The 19999-nt window shown below is 37.1% G+C and overlaps 1 long non-coding RNA gene across 1 annotated transcript; it reads left to right on the top strand.

Annotated features, from left to right (window-relative positions):
* The first annotated feature begins 19067 nt into the window (after nt 1-19067).
* LOC104086319 (uncharacterized) lies at nt 19068-19746 on the top strand. The gene is made up of 2 exons (XR_684052.4): nt 19068-19201; nt 19318-19746. It is a non-coding gene; the product is annotated as an uncharacterized lncRNA (long non-coding RNA).
* Nucleotides 19747-19999: the final 253 nt, after the last annotated feature.

Here is a 19999-nt window from a genome sequence, read left to right as displayed (position 1 = left end):
TGGATGTGTGCACTAGTTCGGGCGACAAGAATGGAGCCCGACATTGACTCAGACCCCGACTAGAGATTCTGGGACGTTTTCTCTACCTTATACTTTTAAACTGTGTGTCATGGGGATATGCCCCAACTTAAAGTGTGGGGTGGGGATATTTTTATGTATGTTGTATGTATATTAGTCTTAGTTTTTGTTTGTTAGTTGTAGTAGTTTGATAGAAAAAAATTGGAAAACCATAAAAAAATTAATTTTTTTTATTTTTCCCGACGATGGATATCATTCGACAAGTTTCTTGGGGGATTAAAGTCGAAAGAAAAAGACAAAAAGAATTTATTTTGTTAGGTAGTGTATTAATTCCCCCTTAGTTTTTCTTTGTACCGCGGTTCTTTTCCAACGGTTTTGTTTTGAACCAGGTGTAGTTAGTTTTTATTTTTAGGAGTAGGAAACCTTGTGCTATGAATTGAATTGAAAGAAACTTCTCTTAACTTTATTATTCCTTGAGAATAGCAAGTGCTTTAGTTGTGATGCTTAGGCGTAGTGTTTGACTCTTGCATAAGTACCTTAATTTGTATAAGTTTAACGTTGCTTAACTGCTTTGACTAGAGTGTCTTGATAAATCAATCCTGAGTGAGTTATGTGCCATATGTGTGTGAGGAGTGTATGATTATGTGCATTGAATTTGATGTATATAACTTTCCCCGTGTGTTTGCAAAGCGAAATAGTAGATTTGTTCAGTCTTGGAAGTGATATAGGCATTTCTTTGTTGAGCCAGCTATATGTTTTATCCACCAAATTGTTATGTATCGTAGTTAACCCCGTTGAGCCTGTAATCTTGTTTCTTTGGTAATCACATTACAAGCCTTACCCATTTATTGAATTAACCATCTATTTGAACCTTTTACTTGTAGTGAGCACTTGAAATTGTATGAATTGTGTAAAAGTTAAAGTGTAGGGTGGTTGGTTTGACTTTTGAGTGGAAATATTGAAATGAGAAAGGTGCACTAGTTTAAAAAAAGTAAGAGCCACTTAAATTGAAAAAGAAGAAATATAGTTGTATTGTTGTGAAAATTACTCATTAATAAGTGGTAACTCTTGATGCAATTGTGCTTAACTAAGTAGGGAGTTAATATATATTGATGTAAATGTGGAGTATGGTTTGACATAAGTGTGGGGTTTTGAATGAAATGTATGTATTAAAGTGCTTAGGGAGGTGTAGTCACTCTTATATCTAAATGTATCTTACCCGTCCCGCAACTTACATTACAACAAATTAAAGTCCTACTTGATCCTTGACTGAATGAACTCAATTAGTGGAGTAGTACACTACGGGCAAGCCTATGGATCATCTTTTGTGGCATGAGAATGTTATTTCTGAGAGTGAGTGAATTCTTTCTATCTCTACTAAGATCAATAGTGTAACATCCTACTCTCTTTTGTAGTGAGGGCACGTGATTCATGAACAAAAAGGTAATGTTGTTGACCTCTATGTTTGGGGTAAGTGAGCAGGTTATAAATAATGCGTGGTGATTTTGAGTCAAATCTTGAGGCTAGGATATTACACTATTGAGCTTAGCCTATTTTAAATATTCTTGGTATGATGAGTTACGAGAAATATTTAAAAAGGTCGTATCTATTTAAAGTGGGACCCACTAATGTCATTTATGCTATTGAGTTGTTTGCTTAAATTGCAATTACATACTGGGTCATATTCATTCATTTGCATATCGTATCTCAGTCTCTGTTATCATTTGTTGTCACATAATGTTATCATTATTTGGGCTGATTGGCATGAGATTCATCAGATTGAGAGACTAGAGAGATTGATGACTGAGTTGGGACCTGAGGGGAGGGATTGTGAGTGATATTTATGGGATCGAGCTGCACGCCACAACAGGTTTTACTGATTCATGATGGGATCGGAGTGTACGTCGCATCAAGTTTTATGGATTAATGATGGCATTGGGCTGCACGTTGAAGCATGTTTTATTGATTCATGATGGTATCAGGTTGTACGCCGCATCATGCCATGTTGGCTTATATTAATGCTTGGGCAGGATCCGCCCATCCGAAGTCTGACATCCCAACAGTGAGTGACTGGGTGTGCTGAGTAATTGAGCGTGATGAGTGGGAGTGTGAGACAATGATATTGAGTACTCTGAGAGTATGAGTATATTGAGTTCATCACGGTGATGCATTGCATTTGACATGCATACTTGACATACATGCATAGAGATGCAATTCCTCATGCTACACGATTTTGTGACATTCATAATTTCACGTGCACATTGACATGTAGACATATGGATGTACTTTTCTCATGCTATCTAAGAATGAAATACCTTATGTGTTTGTTGAATATTTTTGGGATTTTTTTAATTTACTCATATTTTGGTGATTCCGATGAAAGATTTGGGTTTTACTGTTATACCTGAAAAACATGTCTATTTTTCTGTAACTGTGAACGAACTTAGCATAATATATTTGAGTTATTACTTGTGCTGCTTTTATTATGTTATTACGTATTGTTCTTGGTTATTGGTGTTGGACTATGACCATTGTCGAAGCTCGTCACCGCTTTCAACCCAAGGTTAGGTTTGTTACTTATTGAGTAGATGGGGTCAGTGGTACTCATACTACACTTCTGCACCTTCCGTGCAGAATTTGGAGTTGATGTTGTTGCGAGTGGCGGGAGATGGCATTGAAGATGTAGCTATGTTCCGTTTATAGATGCCTTTTGTTCTTGGTAGCTTTAGATTTATAAATCTGTTTATGTACATTTCGAACAGATGATGTATTTATTTCATACTAGCTTTGTAAACTCTAAGTCTTAGAAGCTCATGATTTTTACTACCAGTTCTTGGGAAATTGTATAAAATTCAGTTATTTCATTTTTAACTCTTATCATTATCATTATATTATGGTTCATTGTTAATTGGCTTACCTAGCTAGTTGAGTTAGGTGCCATCACGACTAGTTGAATTTTGGGTCATGAAAGAAATCTTGAAATGATTTGGGTTTGTTATTTGTGATGGATGTAATGTGCTAAGAAAAGGAAATCACTCGATTGCGTTAAGGTGAGGATTACTTCTTTAGGTGTTGGTGTGCTAACGGAGCACAGGTCGTTCGGCTCGATTAGGCGGTCATTTGAGATTTGAATAGGGTGGATGAATCTCGAGAAGGTTCTAATGGGTTCAAGAATCATATCTGGTATTTGAGGAATATTTGGATTTATAAATGGCTAAGATCTGAGATTTACATTGAACGGTGTCGAGACTAGCAGTATTTCTATAACATTATGGATTTTACATTTCAGTATTAGAAAAGTAAAGGAAACAACTTCAGATTTACATAAGATCTCTTCAGAGTGGCATTTCGGTTGAGGTACTATCGGGTGCTTAAGAGGGAATGTGGTGGCTTATGGGCTTTAGGACGACGTGGTTTCATGCTAGGATCTATTGTGGTGAGCTCTAGGTAAGGATCGTGGTGTACTGACAAGGAGAAGTGTTAACTTGAAGGTAATTTGGAAGGAACTCGGAGATATAGGACATCTTAGTAGGTGGTTGGATCAGCATAGTATTGGATATGATCGGTTCTTTTGGTTCTTATAATGTGGTGAGGCTTTATAGGTGTTGGTTGAATTTGAGGAATTCAGTTCATATGGATATTTTCTACCAGCATGAGGAGCTTGTTGCGTGTTGTGATTTCACCTGGATGGGATCAAATGGAAGGTTTTTGGCTGATTGAGTGTGTATCATGCTTGTGACTCTGAGTTGTTAATGGGATTCTTGTGCTTTCACATGAGGCTATGTAAGAGGTGGTGTGTCGTGTGGGATTGAGATTGTATGTGCAAGCTTGTGGTTCAATTTCGAAGGTGGAGGTCATGAGCTCTAGACAGTATGGACGGTTTCTGATGTTTAGAAGAATGCTGGCACTATCTGGTATCACCTGAGAAGAGTGCGCATTATAGAAGGCGCCTTGTGTTTTGACTTACAAATACTTCATTGGTATTGCGGTACCCACCTAGTTAATCCAATATTGATGATCATATCTTTCTATGTGGCACAAAAAGAATTATGGAAGTATTTCTCGTGAGATTATTGTGTATGGGGGAGGTATTAGTCATCCGAGTAGTGGAGTTGGGATTGGATATAATGATTCATGTATTCTAGGGATTTGGAGACTATGAGGGTTCTCAGAGGCATATTGTTCCTTGGTTGCGGACTGTGAAGGTATGGCCAAAGTTAGACAACTAATAGTATATGTTATGGTTAGGTTATTGTGGACTTTTGAAGGGTTATTCATCTATTTATGGATAGCTGAAGTTGATTTGGGGGCCCATTAGTAGTCCTAATGAGGATGTGTATTCTACACTGGGTCAGATTTGTTGACTTAACACTGCTATTATTAAGGGGTGTGTTATTCGATTAGAGTTGAGTCTATTCATGTTCTAATATGTTCTATGTGTTACTCTTCTATGTTACAATGAGTTATGATCTGTTGCTTATTTGCAAACATGATGCATTTTTGTTTGGGCCTTGTACCGATATTCGAGCGAGACGGTCCTTGGGGTGTTGAATGGTTGATTGTGCCTTGGTTATGGTCTTTCATGTTGGTGGTATATTGAGCTATTTGTTTCTCCATGGTTATGATCATGCACTTCGCGTGTTTGTTGTGTATTTGCATATGGTTATTGATTTTGAGCATCATGGCTCGAGGTGTTTCATGTGGATCGGTGTTTGGATTGGGTCACGTACTGCGGCAGAGTTATGTTGGGATATGACCCTTTGTGTTAGACTCGTGTGTCTTGTTACTACTATGTGTGATGGATTCATAGTATTTCTCTTGTGGTGGTATTTATTGAGCTTGCGGGACGGTTTTCTCATTTAATTCTCTTTCCATCATTGGGTACATCCGAATTATTGCTTGTTTGGTGCATGGATTGCATGGTATGTGACTCTAGGTAGTATTAGGGTGGCATGTCGGTCGAGCAGCTTGTACTGGATGATATTAAGTCATGGGATCTGGGATGGGTATTATCGAAATTAATTGAGGTATGTTTAGGGATGTCACTAGTCAGCTTAGAATTTGGAAATGGTTCCTATCGGACGAATAATCCCTACGGCTTGTTGATCTGATGGGTGGGTACATGTTTCTTTCATCATTGGCAGTTTACCAAGGTACAGAACAAGGTTTTATTTTATGTGAGATTTGTTACCGGTACATGGTTTGTTTTTGGGAAGCTATTGTGGTCACAAGTTATTGCTATGAGTACTTGAGTAATGAAGTATATCATATGATTACATCTTGGGTTATGGTTATGGCTAGAGGTGTTCATAAATACCAAAATTCGAACCAAACCGACTAAAAAACCGATACTTTTTCGGTTTGGTTTGGTTTTGGTTTTGAATTTTAAAAACCGACCAAACTTGGCTGGGTTTTGGTTTTAATAAAAACAAAACCAAAAAACCCGAACCAAACCGAATATAGAAGTAGCTATTCAAAAGTTATTATTACACACACACACACACACACATATATATATATATATATATATATATATATATATATATATATATATATATATATATATATATATATACAAAGTTTGTGAAATTTTATGTTACATTTTAATAGTTTGCACTTTTAGTTTAGTTCTTTACTATTATAATAATCTAGTTCTTTGCTTTTACATAATGACCTGACCAAATATTTTGAGAATTAGCGTCCCGTTCGGCGGCTTAAGGTCTCTAGCAGCTTCGCATTATGTGTTATGACTTGCGTGTGTGGTTGAATTTGGTTTTCGGATGATTCGAGGTCAATTTGGAAGAACAATTCGTATTTTAGAAGCTTAAGTGTAAAGAGTTGACCGGAGATTTGACTTTTGTGTATATGACTCCAGAATGGTGTTTCGGTGATTCCAATAGCTTTGTATGGTAATTTCGGACTTAAGTGTGCGTCCGAATTTAGATTTGTAGGTCCATAGGATAATTTGAAGCATTTTGGCAAAAATTAGAAAGTTTAAGTTTTGGAAGGTTGAGAGGTTTGACCGAGAGTTGACCTTGATGATATCGGACTTGGATTGCGATTCCGAAAATTGGATTAGCTTTGTTATGTCATTTAGGACCTACATGCAAAATTTGGGGTTATTCTAGATTGATTTAATACGTTTCGGCACAAGTTTTGGAAGTTGGAAGATTGAAAATTCATAAGTTTGATTCGAGGTGCGATTTGTAGTTTCGACGTTGTTTGATGTGATTTGAGGCCTCGAGTAGGTCCATGTTATGTTATGGAACTTGTTGGTATGTATCGACGGTATCCCGAGTGGCTCGGATGTGTTTCGGGTGTGTTGCGTAACGTTTTGATCATGTGGAAGTTGTTGGAAATTCTGTATGTCGGTGCCTTCGCAACTGCACATGAGGGACCGCAGGTGCAATGCCACAAGAGCGGGGATTTGGAACGCAGGTGCGAGTGTAGCAGAGACTGGGCTTAGCGCAGATGCAATAATTTGTCCGCATATGCGAAATTTCAGATGTGATGCATGAAGTGCAGATGCGATGGTCAGGTGTTCAGTGGGTCTCGCAAGTGCGAGCTTTTCACGCAGAAGCGGTCGTCGCAGATGCAATGCATTTCTCGCAGATGCAAATCTGGGTAGAATGTTAAGGATCAAAATTGGTCATTTTCTTCATTTCATTTTGAGTTGGGAGCCTCGGGTTTGAGCAATTTTTGAGGGGTTCTTCACGTGTTCGATTAGGGCAAGTGTTCTATATCCGAAATTGATTACATTTCATGATTTTATACTTATTTATATCAGTAAATTAGTGAATTGAATGGAAGAAAATGGAAAATTTTGTAAAAAACTTTCAAAATATAAAAAGAGGATTTGAAGGGCATTTCGATGTCAAAAATTGATAATTTTGGTATGGTTGTGCTTGTATCGCAATGGGTGTTCGGGTTTTGTGAATTTTTGTAGCTTTCGAGGTGTGGGTCAAGGTTTGACTTTTGGGTTGACTTTTTTGTTTTAATTGAAAACCGAATTTTTATTATCCGGAATTTGTTTCCTATGAGTTTTATTTATGTTATGAAATTATTTTTGGCTAGATTTGAGTCATCCGGAGGTTGTTTCACACGAGAAGGTCGTTTTAGAGTGTCGGTCTAGGTTCTTTGAGGTAAGTATCTTGCCTAACTTTGTGTGGTGGAAACTACCCCTTAGGATTTATGTCATTTGTTCTAATTGTGTCATGTGAAGGCCGTGTATGCGAGGTGACGAGTACGTACTCGGGCTTAATTGTGGAAATTTGACCATTTAGGGCTCTAAGGTTCTTATGTTCATTAGATATGAAATTGTTTTGTCATGTTAAATCCTCCATTTACTAAATTCACCCTTACGTGTCTTATTTGTAATTAACTGATTCATGTTCTACCCTTGTTGCCAATTAAACTCTTATGTTCCTTAACTAAAGTTATTGCCTCTTTTATTGTCATTCTATCTTTTCCGTAATTGCTTAATCTTATTTGAAGTTATTATTATCTCTCTCGTAAATGCTTAACCTTAATTGAAGTTATTATTATCTCTCCCGTAATTTCTTAACCCTAATTGAAGTTATTATTATCTCTTTCGTAATTTCTTAACCTTAATTGAAGTTATTAGTATCTCTTCCGTAATTGCTTAACCTTAATTGAAATTACTATTATCTCTTCTGTAATTGCTTAGACTTAATTGAAGTTTGTTATCCCTTTCATTTTTGACGTATTCTTATTTGCGGTCATTGATTCATGTTATCTCTCTTATCGTCGAATTGTACTTTTGTCGGATCATTGTTACACAATATCTCTCCCTTGTTGAGACCATTGCTCCCTGTTGTGTATTTCTTTGTGAGCTCGTTCTTCTGTTTCTTTGTGTTCTAAAGTTCTTGTGTTGATTTACTTGTCGTGTTCTCTTGTTATTGTTTTTGTTGCTGTTGTACCCAGTGTTGTTGAGCCGAGGGCTATGCGTGGTTGTGGAATTGAAACTATTTTGAGGAAATGTTGTGGCATATAGGCACATGTTGTGAAACACATTTTATTGTGTTGTTATGCTTTGGCACACGTGGTATTGTTGTGAGGATTGTTGGGGTGTTCGCACGTGAGTTGTCCGTATTGTTGTTATTATTGATATTTGCACATGCGGCGTGACAAGGTGTCACAACTCAAAATCTAACTAGTCGTGATGGCACCTAACTCAACCCGTTAGGTAAGCAATTAACAATAAACCAGTTCAAATGATATTTACTAAGAGAAGAAATGATAATACAACTAAACTATTATATAAAGGATTTCCCACGGACTGGCAGTACAAATCATCAGCGTCTAAGATTTAAAATTTACAAAGCTAGTATGAAATAAAGTACATCATCTGTTTGAAATGTAAATGAACAAAATTTGAATCTAATGCTACCAAAGACTAGTGATAGCCATAACTGGAACGCATGTACATCTTTTGATCCAGCTCCCGTCGTACGCAACAACATCAGCATCCAACATCTCACACAAGGTACAGGAGTATAGTAAGAGTACAACCGACCCCATGTACTCAATAAGTAACAAACCTATCATTGGATTAAAAGTAGTGACGAGCTGGGATAAGGGTCAGGGTTTAACTCCAATAACCAGCCATAACTCATAATAATATAATAAAATAGGTACAGGAAAATAACTCGGAGATAAGATGCTCAACTTGTTCACAGTTATGAAAAATAAGTATGCTTTTCAAGTATAACAGTAAATCCCAAATCTTTCGCCGAAACACCAAAAACATATGAGTAAGTTTGAAAACTGTGATTTTTCCCAAAAACCTTTTAACAATAAATAAGATGTTTCATTTTCAGATAGCATGAGGAAAATACATCTTTATTCCTATATGTCAATATACAGGTGAAATCATAAATGTCACAAAAATCGGGGAGCAGAAGGAAATGCATCTTTATGTATGTATCTCAAGTACACATGTCAAATGCAACACATCTCGGTGATGAACTCATGTACTCACACTTTCAGAGTACTCAATCTCATTGTCTCACACTTTCTACTCATCACGCTCAATCACTCGAGACACTTAGTCACAAAGTACTGTACAAGGCAGATCCAGCCCAAACATAATAACTGCTAGCATTTGCGCCCACTGTGGATGTGCAGACTCTGGAAGGGCCGATCTAGCCCAAGCACTATAATAAGCCAAATACTGACATGAATCAATAAAGCCTGATCTACACGGACAACTCACGTGCTGCATGGACAACTCACGTGCCATAGTATCAATATCTGGATCCGCACGGTCAACAAACGTATTATAGTATCAATATCTCGATCCGCACGGACAACTCACGTGCTATAGTATCAATTTCCTCACAAACAGGCCCTCGGCCTCACTCAATCATCAATCTCTCCAGTCTATCGAGCTCACAATGTCATGAAATATTAGCCCAAAATGATAATGGGATATATCAATACATGGTTTCAAAGACTGAGATATGATATGCAAAGGAATGCGTATGACCAAGTACGTAATTGCAATGTAAGCAAATAACTCAACAATGAAAATGACCTCAGTGGGCCCCAACAGGATAAACATACAACCTAGATATGATTTCTAACATAAATTATAGCTCGAGTGCTCCAACACATAAAGTTCATTAACAATGTTCAGATAAGATAGCTACACAGTTCCATGGAATCCACAAAATCGTAATTCACACGGTGCACGCCTACATGCCTGTCACCTAGCATGCGCGTTACCTCAACATCAATCACATAACACGTAATTCAGAGTTTCATACCCTCGACACCAAGTTTATAAGTGTTACTTACCTAGAACAAGCCAAATCCAATACCGAACAAGCCAAACGATGCTCCAAAAATGCCATCTCACGCGTACCGACCTCCGAATTGCTCGAAACTAGCCAAAAGCAACTCAAATACATCAAATAATGCCTAAGGAAATAATTCCAAATGATAAAGGTCGAATCTTTAATCAAAAGCCCAAATTCAACCAAAACGTCAAATCTAGGACCGCACTTCGGAACCCGACAAAACTTACAAAATCCAACAACCCGTTCGATTACGAGTCCAACCATACTAGTTTCACTAAAATCCGACTCTGAATCGATGTTCAAAACTCAAAAATTCACTCTATGAAACTTTAGATAAAATCTCCTAATTTCTCTTTTGAAATCCTCAATTAAATGCCAAAAACAAATATAGATTCATGAAATAAAATTGACATCGAGTAGAGAACACTTACCCCAATCCATGTGATGAAAACCGCCTCAAAAATCGCTAAATCTTGAGGTCCCCAACTCAAAATATCGATAAATGGCTCAAAGGTCCGAAATTGGACATTAAATCTACTCCTCAGGCTTCCTTATCCGCGATCGCGGATATCCCTTCGCAAATCGCGACGAACAAATTCTTCAACAACGATTTCCGAACTCTTCCCAGACAGCCTCTAGTATAATAGTGATAACATTTTGTACAAAACTCCAAATGACAAAAGGTTTGCCTTTCTGAAAACTAGACTTCAAGGACTACAACTTTTATATTTGGATCATCTCCAAATTCCTTATAGATTGTAAGATATAAGCTTCCAAAGTCAGCCATGTGCAACAGAAATTTCTCCTATGCGATCGCGAAAACTTTCGCGATCGCGATTCACAAGGCCCCAAACTGTAGTTTGCTCTTCGCTAACGCGACCAAATGTCCGCGATCGCAATGCACACCCCTGTAGCCAAAAATCAACAACTGAAAATGGCCTAAAAATGGTCTGAAACTCACCCGAGCCCTCTGGGCTCCATGCCAAACATCCACACAAGTCTAGAAACATCATGCAAACTTGCTCGCGCGATCAAATCACCAAAATAACACCCGATACCATGAATCGGACATCAATATGCATGAAATTTGAAGGGAGAACTCAAGAACTTTAGAATTACATCCAAGCGTCCGAATGCTATCAAACCAACTCCGAACGACCCCGAATTTTGCAGGCAAGTTCCAAATAATAACGAAGACCTACTCAATGTTTCAAATCTCACTTAAAAACATCAAAATCACAAACCTCACCTCAAATCGACTTAATGAAGTTAATGAACTTTCAAAATTCAAAACTAACGGCAAACAAGCCTAAACACCTCGGGTTGATCTCAAATTTGGCACACAAGCTAAAAATGACATAACGGGCCTACTATAACTTCCAGAATCAAAATCCGACCCCGATATCAATAAAGTCAAACCTCGGTCAAACCTATGAACATTTCCAAACCTTCAAATTTCTAACTTTCGCCAATTAGTGTTAAAACCTTCTACATTTATCCAAATGCAAATCCGGGCATAACAGAATCATAAAAACTCTGATCCGAGGTCGAATACTAAAAAGTCAAACTTGGTCAACTCTTCCAACTTAAAGCTTCAACTATGAAATTCATTCTTCCAAACTAATTCCGAAAATACCTGAAAACCAACGCCGACGATTCACACACATCATAATACATCATTTGCAGCTACCCAAGACTTCAAATAGCTGAGCGGAATGCAAATGCTCAAAACGACCGGTCGGGTCGTTATATTCTCCCCCACTTAAACATACATTCGTCCTCGAATGTGCCAAGAGTCGTTCCAAAGACATCAAACCGCCATGTAACATTACCATGTACATACTCGGGGGTGATCTCACGTCACCTTATTCCATATAGGCCTGACAACACAACATAACTGAAGATCATTACTTCAACCTTAGCTCGTAAACCATAGAATCCAATTTCCAACATCCGAAATTTCCTATAATACCTGAATCTCGCATTTACACACTGTATAAGTCTGAACAAGCTGTATCAAGCCATAACCATAACCCAAGATATAATCACATGATATACCGCATAACTCACGTATTTGTAGCAATAACTTCTGACCACAATAACTGCTCAAAACAAACCCGGTACCAGTAATAAACCTCATATCAAATAAAACCTCTTTTAGAACCTTAGTACACTGCCGATGATGAAAGAAACATGCAGAAACTCATAACCACTCATCAGATCAACAAGTCATGGAGCCCTCTCTCGACCGACAGGAACCGTAGTCTAAATTCTAAGCTGACCTCCGATATTATTCCTCCATATATACTGCAATCAAATCCGATAGTACCCATTCTAGGTCCAATGACCTCATCTCGTTAAACACAATCATTTTATTGACATACAATACCAATACAACCTATAGCCACAAACTGCGCAATTCGTGCACCAATACGCAATAAATAATGCACCCAAAAATGAAAAATGACGCAAATGAGAAAACCATCCTGCAAGCTCAATAAGTACCACCACAGCCGCAATGCTATGCTCCTATCATACATAGTAGAACCAAGATACCTGAATCAATCACAAAGGATCATATCTCAACATAACTCCGCTAGAATGCATGACCTCATCCTAACACTGGTACACATGAAATACCTCAAGCCACAATGCTCAAAATCAACAACCACGCGCAATTTGACATCAAGTACCGAAGGTGCATGACCGTAACCACGGAGAAGCAAATAACACAATATAACACAACCAGAAAAGGCTATAACCATTCCACATCCCAATAACCATTTCGCTCGAATTCCACTGCAAGACCCAAACAGAACCGCACCATGTGTGTGTATAACCAACAAATCACTGCCCCTCGTGTCATATAAAAGTAACTCATAGAACATATCATATACAAATAAGATCAATTCTAACCGAATGGCACATCCCTTAACTATATCAGTACGGAATCAACCAATCCGACCCGGTGTAGAATACACATCCTCGTTAGGCCTACCAATGAGCCCCCAAATCAACTTCAGTCGTCCCCAATTAGATAAATAGCCTTCCAAAAGTCCATCATGACTAACCTAGTATGTACTACCATATAGCTAACTGTGGCCACATCTTCACACTTCGCAACCCCGAAACAATCTGTTTTCGAGAACTCCTAGTCTCCAAATCCATAGAACACATGAATCACCATAGCTGATCCCAACTCCACCACGCGAACGATTAACACATCTCTCATACACAATCATCCCCACGAGAGATATTTCTATAATTCTTCTGTGCCACATAGCAAAATTTGAACATTAGCAACCAATCAACAAGGCGAGTACCACAATACCAATGAAGCATCTGTAAGTCAACACACAGTGCGCATTCTGAAATACGTACCCTTATCAGGAATTACCAAGTAGTTATATCATTCATCTAAATATCTGAAACTGTCCATGCTGTCCAAAATTCATGACCTTCCCTTTAAATATGAATTGTGACCTTGCACATGCAAGTCTCAATCCCACACAACACAACACATATATCATGCCTTCATATGAAAAGTACGAGAATCTCATAATCAACTCTAAGTCATAAGCAGAATACATACTCGATCAGTCAGAAACCTTCCATTTGATCTCATCCAAAAGAAAATCACAATATACAACATGTTCTTCATGCCAGTAGGAAATATACACCTCGAACCATGGTAGAAACCATTAAGAACTCTTTGGAATTCATTTGCACATAACCAAGCTACGCAAGTCTCCAAAAGCCAAGAGCACTGCCACGAAACACCTGTAGAGACTCACCACATCATAAGTACCTAAAGAACCGATCATATCTATTACCTTGCTGATCTAATCTACTAGCAAGTTGTACTATTTCCCTGAGTTCCTTCTAAATTATCCTCAAGTTGACACTCCTCCTCGCCATTATATCATGATCCTCAAACAAAACTCACCCCACGAGATCCTAGAATAAAACCACATCACCCTAAGGCCCATAACTTGTTGTATTCCCTCTAAAGCTCCCCAAAAGTACCATGATTGAGACACCTACTCCCAAGAGTCCATTTGTGAACCTGAAACTATTTTCTTTACCTTCCTGATACTGAAATGCAGAATTCATAGTGATACAAAACTACCGCGAGTCCCGACACCATCCGACGCGAATCTCAGAGTCTAGCCATATACAAATCCGAATAGATTCTCAATCGCTATATATAATTCTTGAATCCATTAGATCCTTCTCGAGAGTCATCTACTATGCTCAAATTTTGAGTGCACCACCCAAACGGGCAGAACGACATGTGCCTCATTAGCACGACAACACCCATAGAAGTAATCTTACCTTAACGCAACCAAGCAAATTCATACACCGTGTGTAACCCATCTTCCACAATAACAACTCAATCATTCCATGATTTCCATAGACCCATAAAGTGTAACATAACCCGTATCCAGAAATTCCTTTGCTCGAGTCATCCGATCTTAATCTCTGCATGTCATATCTGATTCACAAGTATGCCTCAAACCGAAACTAGTACAACACATAACCATGCAATAAAATTGGTGATAGTAGACTCCCTCACTTGGCTCAAAGCCATAGATCAAAACACTCGATAACTCACAATACTCGTACCTCATTACTGCCATAATACCGTAATGAGATTCAACTAAATTCTTCATAAGCTCGTGTAACACAAACCATCTAATCTCTCAAATCATCTACAATTCTCGCATTCATCCTCGTGACAGTCATGTCAACTTTCTCAACCAATCCGAACTCAAATCGCAACACCTATACCCACTGGTAGAAAAGGAATCCTCCACACAACATCATAAGGATCACACATCCGTAGATTACCGCGCAGGTGATAACCCACCTGCTTAGCCTCAAATTGGCATCTCTCTATCCCCTTTCACAGCCACAGCTACTACGCAATCGCTTAATCTTCCTGAGTCTGAAATCATCAACAAGACATGAAAATCTACTTCTTTCCTCAATTAAACAACATGAAAGATTCGTCAACATACTCATAACTCGAGACAATACGTCATATCAAGACAGGAATTGAACACCAAATAGTCCTTTTACATCTCAAGGAAACTCTTCTCGTCACATTCAAACCATATGAACACATCCTGCAGTCACATCATATTTCATCATATAGCCATCTAACCAAAGCTATAAATTTCACTCATAGGGACACTACCAGATATATAAGTCCAAAAGCATATACTCACACAACTGAAATCCCTGTGCTTAAGCTACCATCACAACCCGGGCTCAAGTCCTCTAGACTGACACATCATCAGCACACAGAAATCACATCTCGCACCTCATCTATGAAATCACAAGCCGTCGATGAACAACTGATACTGAGCGCTCACATGCGCATACGGATGCGTGGAATAAATTCACAGAGTTACGCTTCAAAATGAATCAATGTTGCATGATAAGGAAAGAAAGATGGAAAATTTATCCTAAATGCCATGTAGCCTCTCGAATATAGGTATAGACGTCATCATACCGATTCGCAAGACTCTACTAGACACTTGCCCATGACTTGTAGAACCTATGAACCTAGAGTTCTGATACCAACTTGTCACGACCCAAAATCTAACTAGTTATGATAGCACATAACCAAACCTATTATGTAAGCCAATTAACAATAAATGAATTCAAATGATATTTATTAAGAGAAGAAATGATAATACAACTGAACTATTATACACAGAATTTCCCAAGGACTGACAGTACAAATCTTGAGCATCTAAGATTTAGAATTTACAAAGTCGGTATGAGATAAAGTACATCATCTGTTTGAAATGTAAATGAATAGAATTCGAATCTAATGCTACCAAGGACTAGTGATAGCCATAACTGGAATGCATGTACATCTTTTGATCCAGCTCCCACCGTACGTAGCAACATCAACATCCAATATCTGCACGCAAGGTGCAGAAGTGCAGTATGAGTACAACCGACCCCATGTACTCAATAAGTAACAAACCTAACCTTAGGTTGAAAGTAGTGACGAGTTGGACAAGGGTCAGGGTCCAACTCTAATAACCAGCCACAGCTCATAACAATATAATAAAAGTGGTACAAGAAAATAACTCGGAGATAAGATGCTCAACTCGTTCACGGTTACGAAAAATAGGTATGATTTTCAAGTATAACAGTAAATCCCAAATCTTTTGCCGAAACACCAAAAACATATGAGTAAGTTTGAAAACTGTGATTTTTCTCAAAAATCTTTCAACAATAAATAAGATGTTTCATTTTTAGATAGCACGAGAAAAATACATCTATATGCGTACATGTCAATATACAGGTGAAATCATGAATGTCACCAAAATCGGGTAGCAGAAATCACCCATATCGATTTAAGAAGAGCAATCCTGATGTTATTGACCATTTACATATACTCTCGTGTACTTGATTTATGTGTGAGAGTTACCCTGTTAGCATGTGAGTTTCCCGTGCAGTCATGAGTCATCGCAATTGTTGGCACGTCAGTGGTCCGTGCGGGTATTAGATATTGTTACTTTTTTGGCATGTGAGTCGTCCGTGTGGTTATGAATTGTAACATGGGCACAAGATACCAAGTGATTAGGGTTCATGAATTGAGACCCGTGATTATGCGGTTTGGTACCTCGTGAAAATACTTGAATAAATCTGGTGTAAAAGCGTTGGTTCTTAATGAGTTGTTACTTGTTTTCCTTTATTTGGTTACACCGGACTTAGATTGTGTTGAGCTAGATTGTGTTGAGCTTACTCTACAACATTATTACCTGTTTTTTCTTGTTGCTAATTGTTGTTTCTAGTGTTTCATTGCAAGTATTATTTTGTCTTTCTTACCAGGCTTAGATTTATATTAACATTGTTCCCCCGTTAGTTCACCTTCATACTTGTTCAGGTTATTTAGTCCAGTAGGTGTCTTGACTGTCCCTCGTCACTACTCCACCGACGTTAGTCTTGATACTTACTGGGTACCGCTATGGTGTACTCATGCTATGCTTTCTGTATATTTTTGTGCAGATCCAGGTATTTCGGAGTTAGTTGATCAATAGCTAGTTGTTCGGGTTTTGCTGCGAAGATTCAAGGTAAACCTGACGTCGCGTTCGCAGGCCTCAGAGTCACCTTCTGATATTGTACATATACTGTTTGTTTCTATTCCGAAACAGTTGTATTTAGGGATTTTTCTAGCAAACTCAATAGAGCTTATGACTTGTACTACCGATTTTGGAATTGTTGGCTTGTATGAAAATTTCCATTTCGAAATTCATAGTTGTTGGTTAAATTTTTCCATTATTTTTGTAAGTGTTAGGCTTATCTAGTCATAAAGACTAGGTGCCATCACGACATCCTATGGAGGGAAATCGGAGTCGTGACAACATTCTAGTTTGATTGGTAGTTTTCTTTTGCTAAGTACAAGAATTTATTTCATATTAAAAATAATCTATTTTTAATTGAGTCCTAAAATTATTCATCACTATTTGGTTCAATTATCATCAATGTATCTTGGTAAATGATAGATTGCTCAAGGAGCAATTGGTTTGATAGTGTTATGTTGAAAATGTAGTCTCCAGAATATGTATTTGGTTGTGTATATCTCATATTTAAGGGGGAAAATGATAAATAACTGAAAACCCAAAAAACCGACAAAAGTACCACATTGTATGTTCAGAGCCCCTCAGTCTCAAGTTGGTACGCTCGGTCAAATGAGGCACCGGGTGGAGATCTCGCCTCTCCGGGTTTGGGGCATGACACGGTTAACCCATTTTCTATCCGGATTAAATATGGGTCAGGTCGGTTAATTTATCCTTTTTTGCACCCGTTTTTTACCTGCCCATATCCGATCTGACCTGCTCTTTTGCCACCCCTAGGTATAATTAACCCCAAGATTTATTGTTTTATATAGGAGATAAAAGTGATATTTTCCAAAACTTTTCTCCTAAAGTCTTTTGAGCATCCAAAGGTTAAAATTGAAAATAAATTTTATTTAAGTCAGTTTATTATAAAATTAGATATATATTTTATATACCACGTATTTTCCATTTTATTTCGACAAATCAAACATCTACCAATAAAAGTATATTCACAAAATAATTTTGTCATTATCTTATCCAGATATAACTAATTTGCAAACCTAACAACTGGGAGGACGGGTGATGACTATTGGTAAGATAGGTATTCTTTTCTTTGGACCCATGGAGTAATAAAGAGATTCTTGGGCATTTAAAATTTTGAACTGATGACTTGTGGCTTTGCAATTCGTTTTATTTGTTTTTCTTCTTCTTTTTTTCTCTTGAAAATTAAAATACTTATTTACGAGGCACAACCTATATGAAATAATTGTTTCTAGAATGAAATAAAGAACAAAAACTATCAATGATTACTTAATAAAATTTATTTGTTCTTACAATTACACTAAACTAAAAATAATATATCTTTTCAAGTTTTAAATAAAAATGAAGTAGTAGGACTAAAAAACTTAAGGTTCTATTGAAAAATTTTAAAAGTAAAGGACAAAAAGATTAAAATTATTGCAAAGAGGAATTGTCAATATTAGGTGTTTACGCCCTAATTTTGTCTTTCAAAGTTATCCAGCATGTCTTTTAACTAATGGGCATGACAAGTGATAAATAGAAATATTAATAGCTTTTTAAATATAGTGTTAGGTGAAACGATAAAGTAAAATCCCAACAATTATTCTTTAAATATTCGGTAACATTTATATGAAATGATGACATGATTCATCGTCCCTACATAATCTTCACCAAAGATTGTATGAATGACACAATTGTTTATAATCGCGACACAGCACACCAGAAGTTAACAAACTGTGTTTCTATTAATTATAGATGAAAACAGTGTCTTTGAGCTATGCATTAGTTTATAATCTCTTATACTCCTTCATTTCACATTGATTGTCGTAATTTGACTTCACGTAAAGTTTAATAATTAAATGAAGATTCTTAAAAAAAAATTGATCTTGCATATTACATAATATTTGTATAGATATAAAATATTTAAAATTTATAATGTTAAACGTGTCGTATCGTTTATATGTACTTATAAAAGCTTGCGTGTCATTTTCCTTTTATAACTGTATAATAAGAAAAACAAAAGGAACATTTGAAATGCAATCCGTAGTAGGTTATGCACGACATACACGAGTTCATAATAAATTATTGATTTCTGTGAGGAAAAGACCTTGGGGTGGGGGCTATAAATAAGGCCCTTAATTGAGCAATAAAATTCAACCAAATACACTTTCCTCTGTCGCAATAATTCTTAAAGTTGTGTTAACATGGCTGGAAATAAGATTACTTTTTTCATTGCTGCTCTCCTTTTGGCGATTACTAGTTAGTAGTTCTCTTTTCTTCTTACCTATAACATATGATATGTTTCTACATGTATTTGCATATTAATTTTGTATCAAATCCAATTTAACTTACTATTGATTTATATATATATGCAGTTAATGTGTTCAGCGTTCCGAGGATGCAAGTGATGGCATCGCGAAACTTACCATTAAATATGTACTCCTACAATATTTTGGAAGGAAACCTACCGATTCTTGCACTTAATGACAGAGCTTGTCTTTTACCCTGCAGTGGAAATACAGACTGCTCTAGTGGCACCATTTGCAGAACTTGTGGGCCGAATTTTACATGTTCTCCTTAGGAATTAATTATAAAGAAATTCCTATGCTTATGTTGTTTTCCTTTTTCATGTTCTGCTTTCCATCTTTATGTTGTTATAATATAATAAGGGGTAAGTAAAATTATTTTAAACTCCAAACCGGTAGCAGGGACTCCAACATCCCTCTTTTGGTTACGTTGTTTTATGATATATCATGTGTATTCAGTTGCAATATATAGTAACAATGATGAGTGTATTGAGTATATATGCAGCATGTGCTTCTCCTTTTACTATCTTCCCCTTTCTGCTCTTCTTTCCTGCATCATGGTCTTAAAAACACGAGAAAAAAATAAGAAGAAGAAAAGTTTTGACATAAATATCCTTGAAGAGATATTGTCGATATACTAGTACTTGGTAAAATTTAGGCAAGTCTCTTCAGGATCAATAAGTCTTCGTATATAGTACAGATTGACTTAATTAATTCTTTAAAGAGGTATGAATTTATAGAGTTTCAGAGG

Source organism: Nicotiana tomentosiformis, chromosome 2 (assembly GCF_000390325.3).
Source record: "Nicotiana tomentosiformis chromosome 2, ASM39032v3, whole genome shotgun sequence".
Classification (NCBI taxonomy): domain Eukaryota; kingdom Viridiplantae; phylum Streptophyta; class Magnoliopsida; order Solanales; family Solanaceae; genus Nicotiana; species Nicotiana tomentosiformis.
This window is presented reverse-complemented; position numbering and strand designations above follow the sequence as displayed.